Raw genomic sequence first — 15,863 nt, 5'->3', positions numbered from 1 at the left:
ATGGTTGGTGTTTATTTATATGTCTGCTCCGCTGAATAAAGAACTATAATTTTTATTTGGAAACTGCAAATCTGGAACTAGGAGGCATAATTACTCCTTCGAGTTACACAGAGTGTCAGTTTGTGAGATTCCAAAGCCATAGCAATTACACAGAAAACCTAGGATGAGAAAGGTAGTATGAGTGCTGGTAGACCAGCTGCTCCTTCCTCTGACTATAGTGAAAAGGGCTGGCAAAAACTGAAGTTCAGTCCATATTAAAAAACCACACTTTCTCAGGGATCTCCTCTAACTAGTGGGTGTCCTGGCTGTTAGCGGGACAGCCTTTTGCTACAGGTGAGGCCTCAAATGAGTAACTATTTTGGTGTTCCTGCGGGACCACTTTGTATGGAAAAGAGTATGCGCTCCAAACTTGGTAGGTTCTTTGGCCAGTCACCAAAGAATATGAAAGAATCTAACATAGGTTTTTGTTTTTCCTTGTAAAATAAAGTATGATTCCAGTAAGGAACCTTGATTCTTATCCTCCCAGGTTTTATTCTGAAGTAATCACTTTATATATTGTTTGTTTTCTTCTGTCTGATTGATCTCTGAGGCAGGTTTCAGGGTTTGGCAATGCAACATGAAAAATTAGGAAGAAGTATTAAACTGTGTGTGGAAAACTAGTTATTCTGAGAGTGGACGTTTAAGGTAAAGGACATTTGAACTTGGAATTGACTGGGAGGCCAAAGATTTAAAGAAGCAGAAAATTTTCTCAAGACGTGAGTAAGTTGTGTATTACTGGTGTGTGTTTTCTGTACATAATAGGGATTTGTAAATGATGTTGAATTCTAGGTGAATTCTCGGCTCCGACAATCATTGTCAAACAGATCAAGCTGCAGATATTTATGTTTTAAAACTTAAATTATAAAGCTAGTTAAACCTTTCTAACAACAGATTTAATGTTCATGAGTACATTTTATATTAAAACGTTATCTTTTCCAGTACATACAAAAATATTCATATTAAGTACAAATTGGAGATTGGGAATCAGTTTGGATTCTTTGATACCTCAAAAGAAAAAAAAATGACTTCTGGGGAATTGGACTTATTTTCTTATCTAGATTTTAATATTAGAATGCCAAAATGAAAAATATGAAAGAAATTAAAACCCCTCATTAAAGTGATCTGTGAAAACATTGTTACTGGAAATTGAATGGACTTGAGGCCTTTCCTCCAGAAAACAAGGACTTGTCTGTCAGGCCTATATTAGGTTCTGAACCTTAGTGCCATGTATTTGTTCTTATTAAAAATCATTTGATTAAAACAGTTTGTTTCATTGAAAAATATATTAGTAATATGAACTTCTGGTCTAGTTCTTCCATTTGAAAAATGTGCTGTTTGCATGGGACTAGTTGAATCTTTTTTTTTCTTGGTTTCCCTTCCACTGGATAGGATTGAAGCTAGACTTTTCCCTTTTCATAAAGGAATAAAAAGTAAAAATGTTTGTAAACTGATGTTTAGTATTAAAGGTTGAAATACTTAGAATACCTTCATAAGCCTAATCTTAGGTAGCTTTGTAAAATATATCTCTTAACTGTCTTCTGAACCTATGTTCACGTTGCTTTTCAGGAAATTTTAAGTTATGTTTTTTTTCCTCTTTTCAGAGCTGCTTCATTGAGGCTTTTTTTTTTTAATTGATGTGTAATTCATAAAGAGCTACTCTTTTTTTTTTTTTAATTAGGCTTCTTTTAGCTATTGCCAGATGTTTTGCTCTAGTCTTCCAAGAAAGGCCATTTTATTTTTTAGAGTCACTTCTAAAGTCATGTGGTCTTTAACTTTGGGGACTCTTGCATCTGAGTGCTAATTCAGATTTAAGCCTGAGTAACCTCATTGCCTCTCACCCCAAGAATGTTGAAATGGAAGAAATACTTTGCTGTAGTTCTGGACTAAAAAGCTGGGGAAGAAACTTCATTTTCTTTTTTGCACAAATCAGAAAAACAGCTACTGTGCAGAGTTTCCTTTTTGACTTCAGCTGATGAACTGGACTGATAGTGTTAATTCAGATTTAAGAAATTATCTGAATCTTGGTTTGAATAGATTTGGGATCTGCATGTAATATTAACTAGATCAGATAGCTTTTTTATACTTTCACATGTATACATAGGCTCTCCCTACCCTTGTCAACATCATTAGTTATTGAACTTTGTGAACTGGCATTGAAACATTACAACAATATTTTGTTGTACCAGTGTATAAACTTTTACAGTGCAATACATGGTGTTTTTCAGAGACAAACCAAAGGTTTATTTCTCAAGGTTCCTGCTGTTTGCTTTAACAGCATTTGATGGAGAATCTTTTATATACATTTTTAATAGATGAAAAACCAGATTGCAAATCCTTTTTATTGTTTTTGTTTTTTGAAGCAAACCATGTACCAGGTTTTTGGTCCCAATTGTGTAGGATAAGTTAAATTGCATTCTATTAACCCATATATGAGTGTATTTCTGTAAGCATAGTAATGTTGAAATAAAGTTTTAAAAAGCATTTTATGCCTTTGTTTATTTGTGGTACATCAAATGTTAAGGAACACAAATTTATTTGGCTGGTACTAGAAGTATTTTAATAATTCTCAAAACATTTTCACTCTGATAACCCCGGGGTAAATAGGAAGGTGGTGAAAATGTTTGTTTGGGGATAACCAGTCTGTGGGTAGAAGTCCAAAGCCTCTCTTCCTATAATCTGCTTTCTGGGAAGTTGATGTGTAGTAGATAGGGGAGAAACAACCTGAAGACAATTTATAAGAAATTGAATACTTCCCAATCACAGGTCCCTTAACAGTCGTAATCTACATGTCTGTTCTCAGTAGCAAGCCTGCTCTCGGTAAATATTCACTTATTGGAAAAAGGTGCATTGAACAGAAAATAAGAGGAGTTACACTGACTTCATTGAGTGCTGGGGTGCTGTTGTGACTAGTTTTACTCTAATGGAAGCCTGAGAAGGAAATGAAGTCCAAGGGAAAGCAATAAGCCAGATTATACGGTTCTGCTTCCTTTGTTGCTGCTGCTAAGTCACGTCAGTCGTGTCCGACTCTGTGCGACCCCATAGACAGCAGCCCACCAGGCTACCTTCCCCGGGATTCTCCAGGCAAGAACACTGGAGTGGGTTGCCATTTCCTTCTCCAGTGCATGAAAGTGAAAAGTGAAAGTTAAGTCGCTCAGTCGTGTCCTCAACTCTTTGCGACCCCATGGACTGCAGCCTACCAGGCTCCTCCGTCCATAGGATTTCTCAGGCAAGAGTACTGGAGTGGGTTGCCATTGCCTTCTCCAGCTTCCTTTGTTACTGGAGATGATTGTGCTGAATGTTGAAAAACAGTGTTGAAGACTTAGGTATTTCTGTGGACTTGAGAGAAAAGGGAGGACAAATTGGAGAAACATCAGAACAACTGGATTGCATTCTGTCCCGATAGAGTAAGTGGCCTAAAAATTCATGAGTCAGGAAAGGATATTTAAATGTTACTGATGTGTGACTTGTTTGTTACCTTTAAGTGTGTTACCACAAGTGTGTTTTTCTAATCCCTTGCTATTCTCTTCTCAGAGACTCACCCTGTTATGATTTTTACAGGTGTCTGTTTTTCACTTAATCTTTGGCCATCCTTGTATTCTACCCAGGGGCAGTTAACAGTCTAGTAGTGGGCCCCCTGCAAGGGTACTCATCCTGAGCTCCATGAAGGTAGGTTGGTGAAGAGACTAAGAACAATGTACTGATCTTTGGTAATCACGGGAAGTTTCAGTGTAAACAAAATTGCTTATTTAAAGGATTATTATTGATGTTTGCTGTATCAAGTGCTCTGTGGCCCTTGCAGTTAGAGTTGGGTTCACTGTGGGCCTCTCTTCCTTACAACTATAATTTTGCAAATTATTTTTAACTTTGTTAAATCTGTTTCTTCATCCTGAAAATGAGGTCATATGGTACTAGTATCCATAGGGTGACTCTTGAGTGTTAAATGCTTTTGTTGGGTTTTTAAAATATTTTTTTTTGACTGTGCTACACCAACCTTGGGGGAATCTTAGTTCCCCAATCAGGGACTGAACCTGGGCCACAGCATTGGAAGGGCTGAGTCCTAATCACTGGACCGTCAGGGAATTCCTGAGTGTTAAATAATTCTAGCTGAGCTATTTCAAATCCTGAAAGATGAGGCTGTGAAAGTGCTGCACTCAGTATGCCTGCAAATTTGGAAAACTCAGCAGTGGCCACAGGACTGGAAAAGGTCAGTTTTCATTCCAATCCCAAAGAAGGGCAATGCCAAAGAATGTTCAAACTATCACAAAATTGCACTCATTTCACAGGCAAGCAAAATAATTCTCAGAATTCTCCAAGCTAGGCTTCAACAGTATGTGAACTGAGAAATCCCAGATGTTCAAGCTGGATTTAGAAAAGTCAGAGGAACCAGAGATGAAATTGCCAACATCCATTGGATCATAGAAAAACATATGCTTCATTGATTATGCTAAAGCCTTTGACTCTGGATCACCACAAACAATGGAAAATTCTTCAAGAGATGGAAATACCAGATCACCTTACCTGCGTCCTGTGAAACCTGTATGTAGGTCAAGAAGCAACAGTTAGAACTGGACATGGAACAATAGATGGGCTCCAAATTGGGAAAGGAGTATGTCAAGGCTGTATATTGTCACCCTGCTTATTTAACTTAATATGCAAAATGCTGGGCTGGATGAGGCACAAGCTGGAATCAAGATTGCCTGGAGAAATATCAACAACCTCAGATATGCAGATGACACCACCCTAATGGCCGCAAGTGAGGAGGAACTAAAGAGCCTCTTGATGAAGGTGAAAGAGGAGAGAGAAAAAGCTGGCTTCAAACTCAGCATTCAGAAAACTAAGATGATGGCATCTGGTCCCATCACTTCATGGCAAATAGATGGGGAAACAATGGAAACATGACAGACTTTATTTTATTGGGGTCCAAAATCACTGCAGATGGTGACTGCAGCCATGAAATTAAATGACGCTTGCTCCTTGGAAGAAAAGCTATGACAAACCTAGACAGCATATTAAAAAAGCAGAAACATTACTTTGCTGACAAAGGTCCATATAGTCAAAGCTGGTTTTTCCAGTAGTCATATATGGATGTGAGAGTTGGACCATAAAGAAGGCTGAGTGCTGAAGAATTGATGCTTTTGAACTGTGGTGTTGGAGAAGACTCTTGAGAGTCACTTGGACTGCAAGGAGATCAAACCAGTCATTTCTAAAGGAAATCAATCCTGAATATTCATTGGAAGAACTGATGCTGAAGCTGAAACTCCAATCCTTTGGCCACCTGATGTGAAGAACTGACTCATTAGAAAAGACCTTGATGCTTTGAAAGATTGAAGGCATGAGGAGAAGGGGATGACAGAGGATGAGATGGTTGGATGGTATCACCGACTCAATGAACATGAGTTTGAGTAAGCTCCGGGAGTTGGTGATGGACAGGGAAGCCTGGCATGCTACAATGGGGTTGCAGAATCAGACATTACTGAGTGACTGGATAACAACAATAAATGTTTATTTGTTTATTGAGCACTTAGCGTAGTGCTTGACATGTAATCTTAGTGTTAAGACCTTTTCCACTAATAAAAAAGCAAGTAAGTATCCTTAAATATATAAAATTGCTTCCTCTATTTGGCATAATTAAGGTGTATAATCCACCTGCCTCTCTTGCATGTCTTTTATAGTAGCTTTTAATGGTAAAATAGTATGAAGGCTTTTGTGTCAAATGATACAATTGCTACTAGAGTCAGAATGATTTTGTTCTCACTGCTTAACCCAAGTACCTAAAACAATACCTGGCCCTTGGAAGGGCAAATAGTTGTTGATTACCCAGGGCTACAGGTGTGTGTGTGTGATATTTTTCTGTGGGTATGTTTCTCCTTGATTGCAACCAATTCATATACAGTGGTCATTTTACTGTAATTTTAAAATTCTGGTGATACATAAATACTGTTTCATAGACTGAGTATTGTCTGAATGCATTCACGAGGCAAGGAGAGTTCACTCAGGTAGCAGGAAATAGCACGTCCTGAGAAAGTGACTTTGTTAAGAAACTGAGAAATGCTTAAGCTTACAGAGAAATTGTGGGAATGGTACCCTGAAATCTTATGTACCCCTTATTTGGGATCTACCACTCAGCATTTGTTTTCTTCATATTATGTATATTATGTGGTGGAAGCCCAGAAATTAAGTTGAAAGCATACCTCTTCATCTCTGAATGTTTGTATTTCCTAAGGATAAGAGCACTCTCTTATACAATCATCCTGTAATAATTAAATTCAGGACTTTAAAGATTGGTATAGTCTGTATAGTCTTAAGTTCAGATTGTGCCAGATAACCTTAATAACTTTACATATCTCCCTGCTCCTAATTCCTCGTTGTGTCCGGCTGTCACCTATCTTCATTTCTTTTAGTTTGGAACAACTCCTTAGCATTTGTGCTTCACAACATGAAGAGTTTGAAACTGTTTAAAGAATGTTTCTTAATTTGAATTATAGTATCATAATTATTTTCTCATGCTTCAGTTCAGGTTATGTGTCTTGGCAGGAATAGTCAGTACTGGTACATTACATCAGTACATCACATCAGAAGGCACATGATCCTGTTATTGGTTGTCTTAACTTTTATTGTTTGGTTAACGTGTTGTCTACCAGATTTCTCCACTGACGTTATTATTTATTTCCCTTTGTAATTAATATTCCATGGGATGGTATAGTGAAACTATCTTAATCCTTCAACAAACCCACTGATTTTCTCATCTATTGGTTCTTGCTTGAGTCAATTTTATCTTTTATGGTAACTGATATTCTTTATCAAGAAGAGCTTCCTTTCCCTTTTACCTATAGACCCAGGGTCTTGCTTCCTGTGGTAACTGGCACTTTACCCCCATTCATACAGTGGAAGGGGGAGGGGGATACCCTTTCAGGCTCTCCAAATGAGATTCTTAAGAGTGAGACTATTACACCGAACAATTAAAACTCATATATCACATTTCTCCTTGCTTATAACAGTACTATAAAATTTATGAAAGCCTGAAAGAGTGTCTTAAGGAGTAAATTGTGGAAACCTACCAGTGCAGGATTCTGTCAGCAGAAGGGGCAGTTTTAGAGACCAGGGTCCTAATTCTTGATGTTGATGTTGAAATTCTGCACCTTTGACTTCTTTCCCTTTGTGCTCTAATTGCTGTTTAAAGATCACATGATGCAGGTACAACAGCAAACTCGTAACAAGTTAAAATCTGTCTTGACTTGCTGTCTTCCTACTAATCCTCTTAGTCTCATTTGTTTCTTCTGCAGAATTAATTACTGTTAATGGCAATTATTAACTCTGAGAGTGGACGGGCACGTGAAGTGAGTGGTTCAAGGAACCCATAATATCTTGTAACCTTACAAGTTATGGTTATGTTTGTGTCCTTAAAATAGGACTTTCAAAAGAAAAAATAGAACTTTCAGACTTGCTAATAGTGATCAAGTCTGTCCTCATTTTTTTTTAACTGAAGATGTATATATTTGGGATGTTTAATTTACTGTGGCTTAAAATAACAGAACGATGGGTAACATGTTCTTTTTTTTTTTTTCCATTTATTTTTGTTAGTTGGAGGCTAGTTACTTTACAATATTGTAGTGGTTTTTGTTATACATTGACATGAATCAGCTATGGAGTTACATGTGTTCCCCATCCCGATCCCCTCTCCCACCTCCCTCTCGACCCGATCCCTCTGGGTCTTCCCAGTGCACCAGGTCTGAGCACTTGTCTCATGCATCCCACCTGGGCTGGTGATCTGTTTCACCCTAGATAATATACATGTTTCGATGCTGTTCTCTTGAAACATCCCACCCTCGCCTTCTCCCACAGAGTCCAAAAGTCTGTTCTATACATCTGTGTCTCTTTTTCTGTTTTGCATATAGGGTTATCGGGGTAACATGTTCTTGTAGCATTCAGCCTTAATACAGTAAGGGAGAGGAGATAACCTACATTTGCATCTGAATGGATTTTTTGCATTTTAAATTTACAGAAGTAATAGTGCACACTTTTCTTTTAAAACTTCGTAAAAGATTTATGATGAAATCAAAATTGCACAACCTGTGTTCCCTCCTGTTCTCAGTCACACGGCTGTTCTACGTATCTGACTCCTGAGGTAAATTTAAGTCAGCATCAGTTTTCTTTCACATTCATTCATTTATCTGGCTGCATCTGGTCAGAGTTGCGGCACACAGGATCTTCACTGTGGTGCATAGGTTCAGTTGCCCTGTGGCATGTGAGATCTTAGTTCCCCACCAGGGATCGAACTGATTTCCCCTGCATTGCAAGGTGGATTCCCTGGACCCTGAACCACCAGGGAAGTCCCAGCATCAAATTTCTTGTTTGGTAAATTTACAGTGGGTTCTCTTCATATAGGTCAGAACATACAGCATGTTGTACTGCGTTTGCCTCAGGGTGATGAACATGCTGAAACTGTGTAGTGGGTGAAAGCAGATTCTTGGCAGCCCTTCCCGTCAGCCTGAGTCCCTGCCGCCACTGCAGCTTGCTCTGACCAGTGGAACACAGCAGAGTGACGCTGTGCGATTGGAGCTTCAGCCTCCAGAGGCCTTGTAACTTCTGCTCCTGCTCTTTCTGAACACCGTCACCTGTGAACGAGCCAGAACTGGCCTCCTGAGGGTGAGAGCCTAGGTGGAGAGAGTGACCCCTGGGAAAAGACCCAGGTTTCTCAGCTGTTACAGCCATCCCAGCTGAAGTTCCTGACGTGGAGTGAGGTCTGCAAATGCATGTCCCCAAGGGGCGGGAGAACCACTGAGCTGAGCCCAGATCAAACTGCGGACTAAAGAATCAGAGCAAAGCTTTCAGTTCACTAAGTTTTGAGGTGGTTACTTACTCAGCCATTAGATGTGGATACAAACCTAATTATGCCCTCAATTTAGTTGAAAAAGAAGCATTTCCAATTGACAAGTGAGCAATTGCACCTAGAAGTGACTGAAGCCACTGTGAATGGAGGAGTCAAGGGGTAACTGGGACTGTTAAGCATCGTTTTGTTGAACAATCTTAGCCAAGTTCCTGTGTTGCAAATCTTCAACACATTCCTCAGAACTAATTTTACAGAATAGCCTTAGTTGTCCAGTTAAAAAAGCCATTTTCTTAAGCTAATACTTCCATACATCCTTTATCTGATATTTTAGGGACAGTAGTCCCCATTTTTCTAATTTTCCTTCCTGTTTAACCATAGTTTAAACTCAAAGACAGGAAAAATAAATCTTTTTAGGCCCAGTGTTAAATGCTGAGGAAAACTGGGCAACCAGGATCCCCTTTTAGTTAAAGTAAATGTAAAAAGGAACAGGAAACAGGATGAGCGCTACACAAGTAGAAAAGACAAGGCCATTTGAACAAGTTCAGGGCCAAGTCTGATTTTTGGAGCTATTTGATTTGTGAATACATAGGGACCACCGGTTCTCCTATGTCACTAAAGGATCAGGTTTTAGATTGGTTTTTCTTTTAGGATAGTTTCTTTCCTATGGTATAATTCTTTGGATGCTTGCATTCCAAATTTCCTGTGTATGTTATTTTCTATTAATCAAAATTGTGGGTTAGGATCTCCTTTTATGCTGTGATCTGTCTGTGGTACTTGGCAAAGATCACTAACAATGTGTAAAGATTTTTAGCCAGCCATGAAAGTACTTTGAATTTTTTTGTTTTTTAAAAATTTATTGAAGTATAGTTGATTTCCAGCATGGTAACGTCTACTGTACAAGTGACGCAGTCATACCTGTACCTGTGTGCGGGTGTAGACACGGCCCGATGTGAGGCGCTCCCTGCTCCCTTCTGCAGACGCTCCTCGCTGATGCTCCCACTGCGACCTGAAAACCCCGGACTGCCCTGCTCGTCCCGCACGCCTGTGCCCTTTCCTCCCTTCGTTCCGGTTATTAAGAGGTTTTCTCCATTTTTCTTGAAAACTTGATTATGCCCTCCTCCCAGGCTTGGGCTATTTCCAAATACACACATATAATGTGTATGTTGTACATACACACACATTTTTCATATTCTTCCTTAATATGGTTTATCTTAGTTCCCTGAAAGCACCTTTCATTTAAAACTACCTGGTATGGGAAGACAGCACAGAAATTACAGAAGAATACTTGTATAGATTTGGGTAAGGGTATAGCCCATCACACACACACACCCTGCCTATGAAGAATATTATTCTTTTTTTTTTTTAATTGTGTGTGTGTATGTATGTATTTTGGAGGAATATTCTCAGACTGGAATTTTATATGGGAGGATTAAAATGAAGCTAGGAAGTGTCTATAACACAGGGTTTCCAAGGAAATTGTGTCATTACCTTTGAGGTCTTCAAGTGGGTTGATTTGTTTTAGATGGTGCTAGTGGTAAGGAACCTGCCTGCCAGTGCTGGAGATGTAAGAGACTCTGATTTGATCCCTGGTTGGGAAGATCCCTTGGTGAAGGGCATGGCAAACCACTCCAGTCTTCTTGCCTGGAGAATCCCATGGACAGAGGATCCTGGAGGGCTGCAGTCCATAGGGTCACAGAGATTCAGACACAACTGAAGTGACAGCGCACATGCATGTATATATTAAAATCTATAGAACTGTACATCGAAAGGAAAAAAGTCAGTTTCACCATATCAAGGTGCTAGAAGCTTGTGTGTGTTTGAATTGTGAATCCCATCTCTGTCATTCATTAATTATGTGGCCCTGGCTAGTTCCTTTTGCCCCAGTTCCATCTCTAAATACAGATAGTAGTATATACCTCCTGCCTGGGATTGTCGACTCTGAGACCTAATGGACCATAGCCCTCCAGGCTCCTCTGTCCATGGGATTCTCCAGGCAAGAATACCGGAGTGGGTTGCCATGCCCTCCAGGAGATCTTCCCAACAGAGGGATTGAATATGCGTCTCCTGTGTCTCCTCTTTACCACTAGCACCACCTGGGAAGTCATCATATGATCATAGCAGCAATGAATACTCTCAAAGAGAACTGTTTTGAGGTATTGCCTTTAGGCAGGATGGGAAGAAATCCTAGAAAAGTGTCAATGCTAAGTCAGCTGTCCATTTTTCAGAGAAGGCAAAAATCAAGCCCTCAGAAAAGTCCCTTTGTTCTCCTAATTCATTGATACATTGAATCCATACAGCTATATTCTGGGGACTTAGTGAAAAGTTAGAAAGGAACTTTGGCTGTCTCACATGTCCAAAACCATCTGATAATGTGGTCTCTATCCCACATTAAGAAACATAATGTGTCTTTCTGTGTGTATGTGGCCTCAGTTTTCTCAGATCTACCAGTGCTCCTGGCCAGAGGTACTCACGGTGTCTGTGATTAAGCATCATACCTATTGTACCTACCAGTGAGAATATTAAGACCAAAGTAATCTTTCCACTAGGTTTATGACTCGGAAGGCAAATTCTGGGAATTATATGAGAAACAAAAGGAAGCTTCTGAAAAACAGGAACCTGAAGCTCCAAGCCACAGGTATTTGCTCTATAACTCTAGACTTAGGAATTGTCAGATCATGAAACTCTTGTACTAAATGAGAGAATATCTGTGGTCTTTGACGTGATGGGGAAAAGTGATGCATTGTTCGTACATGATGTTAAATTATTAATCAATCCATTCCCACCCACTACAGGGCATCAGTGAGACAGACAACAGGACAAAGATATTAAGAGCAGGCAGAGGTGCTATCTGTTGGGTTCACATGAGCCTGAAGTCTTGTTTTTATTGTTTAACCATTACGCTGACATCTGAGAGAAAACAATCCCTCGGGGAGGAGGAGAGCAGCCAAGAGAAAATGGAGCAGTCTGAGAAAGAATGGAAATGATCGTTGCTCCACAAGACACAGCCAGGTAGGAGGGAAGCCAGGGTAAATGAGCAGAGGGCGTCTACAAAACAGCTCGCCTCAGCTGGAGCACGGGGTGCCTGCTCTGAAGCAGTGAGAGGTCTGCCACGTCTGGCCCCACTGGAGCTCCAAGTTAGTCACCTGCAGGAAAGCAGCGTGATTTCCAGCCTGCAGAGAGTGAGTGATCAAGCACAAGCACCCAGGATTGCGTCTGTGCTGCGCTTCTCGGCTGTCAGGGGAAGTGTTGCAAGTTACAGAGACAAGTTAGACACTGGGGAGCTACACAGTAAAGCAACCCACTGATTGGTAGGGCTTGCTGTTGATGGTGATGAGAAATACAAAATACATTGAACTTCACTGAAACTTTTTGAAGAAAATGCTCTTATTTTAAAAGGGGAGAAAAAGAGAAGATGGAACTTCAACCCCTATTCTGTGGACATGAGGGGCTGTCCTGACACCTTGCCGTTAACTTCTACTCTTTGCTGATTCCTGCATGCTGCCATGGTATAAATGAGTAATGCTGGAAGGGTACTCTTCATATTGTGACGAGTGGATTTAGAAGTATCAGTAAGCTGACTTACACTCAGAAACTAGCACAGTAAGAGAACTTTCTTATAGCAAATCCACTGTGGATCAGTTGGATAGACCAGCAGTGATCTGGGCTGCATTAGGTTGGCAGAATGTGGTATAAATTAATAGCAAAACCTAGCACCAGTCTCTACTGTCTATGCTCAGAGGGCTTTTTTCATCTGAGGTCTTTTAACCACCCTTTCTTGGCTTCCCTGCCTGTTTTTGCTGAGAATCCTATAAAATTAGGACTGAGAAATATATAGTGTAATTCCCTCATTTTATAGATGAGAAAATGAAGACCCAAAGAGATTAAGAGAAACAAAAACTTAGTAAATTGCACTGTTTAAAACTGCTAGCAAAGTAACTTGGAACTAACTTGGAACATTTTTAGATGTGCCTCAGTGAAAACATAACCATTGAATTTTAGAGGTAAGAGAAACCTGAGAATATAAACTCTAAACATTTAAAAATGGAATCTCTGCTCATTGAGACGTCTGAAAGCCTAAAGAAAAGATAAGGGAGAAATGTTTGGCTTTCTTTTTTTTTTTTTCTTTTCATTTATTTTTATTAGTTGGAGGCTAATTACTTCACATTTCAGTGGGTTTTGTCATACATTGACATGAATCAGCCATGGAGTTGCATGTATTCCCCATCCTGATCCCCCCTCCCACCTCCCTCTCCACCCGATCCCTCTGGGTCTTCCCAGTGCACCAGGCCCGAGCACTTGTCTCATGCATCCCACCTGGGCTGGTGATCGGTTTCACTATAGATAATATACATGCTGTTCTTTCAAAACATCCCACCCTCGCCTTCTTCCACAGAGTCCAAAAGTCTGTTCTGTACATCTGAGTCTCTTTTTCTGTTTTGCATATAGGGTTATCATTACCATCTTTCTAAATTCCATATATATGTGTTAGTATGCTGTAATGTTCTTTATCTTTCTGGCTTACTTCACTCTGTATAATGGGCTCCAGTTTCATCCATCTCATTAGAACTGATTCAAATGAATTATTTTTAACAGCTGAGTAATATTCCATGGTGTATATGTACCACAGGTTCCTCATCCATTCATCTGCTGATGGGCATCTAGGTTGCTTCCATGTCCTGGCTATTATAAACAGTGCTGTGATGAACATTGGGGTGCACGTGTCTCTTTCAGATCTGGTTTCCTCAGTGTGTATGCCCAGAAGTGGTATTGCTGGGTTATATGGCAGTTCTGTTTCCAGTTTTTTAAGAAATCTCCACACTGTTTTCCATAGTGGCTGTACTAGTTTGCATTCCCACCAACAGTGTAAGAGGGTTCCCTTTTCTCCACACCCTCTCCAGCATTTATTGCTTGTAGACTTTTGGATAGCAGCCATCCTGACTGGCGTATAATGGTACCTCATTGTGGTTTTGATTTGCATTTCTCTGATAATGAGTGATGTTGAGCATCTTTTCATGTGTTTGTTAGCCATCTGTATGTCTTCTTTGGAGAAATGTCTGTTTACTTTGGCCCATTTTTTGATTGGGTCATTTATTTTTCTGGAATTGAGCTGCAGGAGTTGCTTGTATATTTTTGAGATTAATCCTTTGTTGCTTCATTTGCTATTATTTTCTCCCAATCTGAGGGCTGTCTTTTCACCTTGCTTATAGTTTCCTTTGTTGTGCAAAAGCTTTTAAGTTTCATTAGGTCCCATTTGGTTATTTTTGCTTTTATTTCCAATATTCTGGGAGGTGGGTCATAGAGGATCCTGCTGTGATTCATGTCGGAGAGTGTTTTGCCTATGTTCTCCTCTAGGAGTTTTATAGTTTCTGGTCTTACATTTAGATCTTTAATCCATTTTGAGTTTATTTTTGTGTATGGTGTTAGAAAGTGTTCTAGTTTCATTCTTTTACAAGTGGTTGACCAGTTTTCCCAGCACCACTTGTTAAAGAGGTTGTCTTTTTTCCATTGTATATCCTTGCCTCCTTTGTCGAAGATCAGGTGTCCATAGGTAGGTGGATGTATCTCTGGGCTTTCTGTTCTGTTCCATTGATCTATATTTCTGTCTTTGTGCCAGTACCATACTGTCTTAATGACTGTGGCTTTGTAGTATAGTCTGAAGTCAGGCAGGTTGATTCCTCCAGTTCCATTCTTCTTTCTCAAGATTACTTTAGCTATTCGAGGTTTTTTGTATTTCCATACAAATTGTGAAATTATTTGTTCTAGTTCTGTGAAAAATACGGTTGGTAGCTTGATAGGGATTGCATTGAATCTATAGATTGCTTTGGGTAGAATAGCCATTTTGACAATATTGATTCTTCCAATCCATGATGTTCGGCTTTCTAAAATACATACGTTTTCAGGGTAAACACAGCATCAGGATTTGGGCTCTATATTTTTCCATAAATGCACGTTTACCATATTTTCTTCTTTTTAATCTAAAGATTCAGGCCTAAGCTCCAAACTGCAAACAGTACACAAATACAATGGTCATAGTTTTAAGTTACAAAATTTACAGTATTTCATTTTCTCCAAAATAAACTAGAAATCAGCTACCATTTTCTTCACTTGGGAAGCTGCCACCCTCTAGAGGGTGGGTCTGGAAACGCCAGGGTTCTCCATTGTTGAGGAATGGGGCCCGGCTGCTGCTAGTGGCATGTTGCATTTCGGGATGAAGGATGCACACAGAGAACCACTTTCCCCAAGATGCCAATCGTATTCACTTTGAAACATAATGAAAGGGAGACCTACGGTTTTTACAAGTAGTAGGTTTTTTTTTTTTAGTTTTTATTTATTTTTGGCTGTGCTGGGTCTTTGTTGGTGAAGCTGACTTTTTTCTAGTTGTGGGTAGCAGGGCCTACTCTAGGTGCAGTGCATGGGTGTCTCACTGTGGTGGCATCTCTTGTCATGGAACATGGGCTCTAAGGTGCGTGGGCTTCAGTAGTTGCTGCCTCGTCTCTAGAGCACAGGCTCAGTAGTTGTGACTCACAGACTTAGTTGCTCCACAGCACGTGGGATCATCCCGGACTAGGGATTGAACCCATGTCTCCTGCATTGGCAGGCAGATTCTTTTCCGCTGAGCTACCAAAAAGCCCTACAAGTTGCATCTTAAAATACTGACCATTTATCCTATAATGACCTACTTAGTGAGGGGGGAGAGGGGCCTCAAGTGTATATGTTGTCAGAGAATGCAGGACTATTAGAAAGTTAATGCTAACCCTAAGTCTACAGGAAGTTCAGGGATCTGTTTCAGGCCAGTTAACGTCACAGCATTCATCTCATCATGGGACCTGGGACTTGACTTGCCAATTTATTGTCCACAGCTGTAGGGCCACTTACTCTACTAGGAATGCTTGAAGGTAAAGACTTCTGACTGGTATAATGTTTTATGTACAGTGTTTACAGACAAATGTTATAAAATAGTTGAAGTGCTCTGATCCTTGCAGAATAGACCTGA

This window comes from Odocoileus virginianus, chromosome 29, assembly GCF_023699985.2.
Source record: "Odocoileus virginianus isolate 20LAN1187 ecotype Illinois chromosome 29, Ovbor_1.2, whole genome shotgun sequence".
NCBI classification, from domain to species: Eukaryota; Metazoa; Chordata; class Mammalia; order Artiodactyla; family Cervidae; genus Odocoileus; species Odocoileus virginianus.
The sequence above is the reverse complement of the archived record's forward strand: the minus strand, read 5'-3'. Positions refer to the sequence as shown.